The sequence below is a fragment of the Elaeis guineensis genome, chromosome 4, assembly GCF_000442705.2.
Source record: "Elaeis guineensis isolate ETL-2024a chromosome 4, EG11, whole genome shotgun sequence".
Taxonomy (NCBI): Eukaryota; Viridiplantae; Streptophyta; class Magnoliopsida; order Arecales; family Arecaceae; genus Elaeis; species Elaeis guineensis.
This window is the reverse complement of record NC_025996.2, coordinates 9,496,042-9,498,546: the sequence shown is the minus strand read 5'-3', so window position 1 is coordinate 9,498,546 and position 2,505 is coordinate 9,496,042.

Genomic DNA, 2,505 nt, shown 5'->3' with positions numbered 1-2,505 from the left:
AGTTAATACTGAAATACTAAGTTAGTTATCACTCACACAAGTGCTTATAAACTTTAAGTGTACTCTAAGAAAGCTCCTAAGTAGACTGACTACCGATTCTAATTCGAAGCTCATTACTTAGTAATACTAGAAAAACTTCTTGAATTTCGATCTTAAATTAATTTGCAAAGGAAGGATCTTTTTGGAATATGATCTTATTTTGGTACATTGCTAAGGGACTAGCAATGATTAAGTTGGGGGGTGTGATTTTATGTCACAAATTGACATAAAAGTATCAATTAATATCTAAATTATCTAACTTTATTAGAAATTGATACTTGTTATTATATTTTGCAGAAGAAGAGGTCATCAATAGAAAGAACAAGGAAAGAGATTCCAACGGTGAAATTTTATGCAAAACGAGTTAAATTGACCCAAAATTGAAGAATGAAGAAAGAAGACTCAATTGGGTCAAACCCGAGTCAAATCAGGTCAAATTGGATCAAAAATCAACTGATTTGGTGATCTGGTTAGCCGCCTGGTCCACAGCAACAGGCGCCTGGATCATGGACCCATCGGCGCACCATAAACCAGCCAATCAGCGAGTCTCGGCTTCACCGCAACGCATCGCGAGCCCGATCCCACGCGCGGTCCAGGCTCATGAGGGAAAGAGAAGAAGGTCCGAAGGGGCAACCTGGTAACTTCACACTCACTCGATGCGTCTTCCGATCAAGATCCAATCGCTCCATATTTTTGTGCCATCGGACGGCCACCATCGCACCGGTCCAAGATCCCAACCGTAATCAAGGCAATTGCAAGAATCAATAAACACTAGGACAACACGGATCCTTCTGCAGCGCGATCCAATGGATGAAATCTTCCAGCGCCTTGATCGGACGGTCCGCGATGCATCCGACCTGATCCCATCTCTGTAGCAGTGATCCAACGATAGCGCTTCACCCAGATCATGATCCGACGGCCAGAATCGCTTCCGGCTTGATTTATTAGATGAATTGGGTCCTTTAGATGAAGATCGGACGGCTGAAACAATTTCTAGGGTTTCTTGATGGATTTAAGTGCTTTTTGAGCGAGATTTGAGCCCCTAAACCCCCTAACAGCCCTCTAAAATCTCTTAGTCCCACATCTAAAGTTTTGAAAACCTTATAACCCCCAAATGCCTATAAAAAGCCCCAAAGGCCCTTGTTTTAATGATTCTTCCTTCCGATCAAGCTTGTAACCCTAGATAGTGGGGTTTTTAGCTTTCTTCTCAAGCCTCGAGCTTTGAATTTTTGTAATAATTTTTTTTATATAAAATCTTATTTTTATGCAATTTTATCTCTTTACATTATGCAATTTATTTTTCTTGCAATTAGGATAGTTTAATTTATGCAATTTAATTTTATGCAATTAGGTTAGTTTAAATTATGCAGTTTAAATTTATGCAATTAGGATAGTTTAATTTATGAAATTAGGGTAGTTTATTTTTCTGCATTTAAATTTTGCAAGTAGATTTAGATCATGTCTAGCTAAGCATCCCTTCTAGGGTTTGCGATGAAGCTAGATCATGAGTAGGGTTTTACATAGGGTTCTTTCTTTTTCTTAGGGTTTCTTTTTCTTCCTCTTTTGCCAAGAATTTTTGATGAACTACAGTTGGGTCAGAGTCCCTTCATAGTTCATGCTTGATTCAGTGCATAGGAGGAGAAAACCCTAAGGGATCCTAGTTACTACTCCCCTGTAAAGAATCTTGATGGGTTATCGTTGGGCCTTAGTCCCTTCATAATCTATGCTTGGGAAAGACAAGAGGAGTAGTCGTTAGGATCAATAAGAAAAATTCTAGGTAGAATTCCTAATCTAGATCTAGTGGATTCAAAAACCCTAGATCCTTAGTCTTATTGTCTTTAGCAAACAACTTTCGATTTTCGATTTTCGTTAAAGCTCGCTTGAGCATAGATTTGAAAATATTTTTAAACCAAGTCTCTGTGGGATCGACCCGTACTCGCTGGTCGTGCTACTCTGCACACTGTGCGCTTGCAGTTTTATTTACAAATTTTAAGATTTGCACATCACGAAGCCTTCCAGCAGTTGAGGGGGGACGGAGTCCGGCTCCCGTAGGAGTCCGGACGAAGTCTGCCTGTAGCTGGAGTCGGAGATGAGATCTGGCTCCCGTAGGAGTCCGATCGAAGTCTACCTGCAAATTAAAGTCAGGGACGAAGTTGGCTCCTTTAGAGTCTGGACGAAGTTTACCTGTAAGCGAAGTCGTGGGTGGAGCCTGGCTCCCGTAGGATCCGGGCGAAGCCTTCCGCAATCGAGGTCGAGGATGGAGCCCAGCTCCCATGGAGAGTCCGGGCGAAGCCTTCCAACAGTTGAGGTGGGACGGAGTCCAGCTCCCGTAGGAGTCCGGACGAAGTCTGCCTATAGCTGGAAGTCGGAGACGAGATCTGGCTCCGTAGGAGTCCATCGAAGTCTACCTGCAATTAAAGTCAGGGATGAAGTTTTGGCTCCCTTAAGAGTCTGGACGAAGTTTAC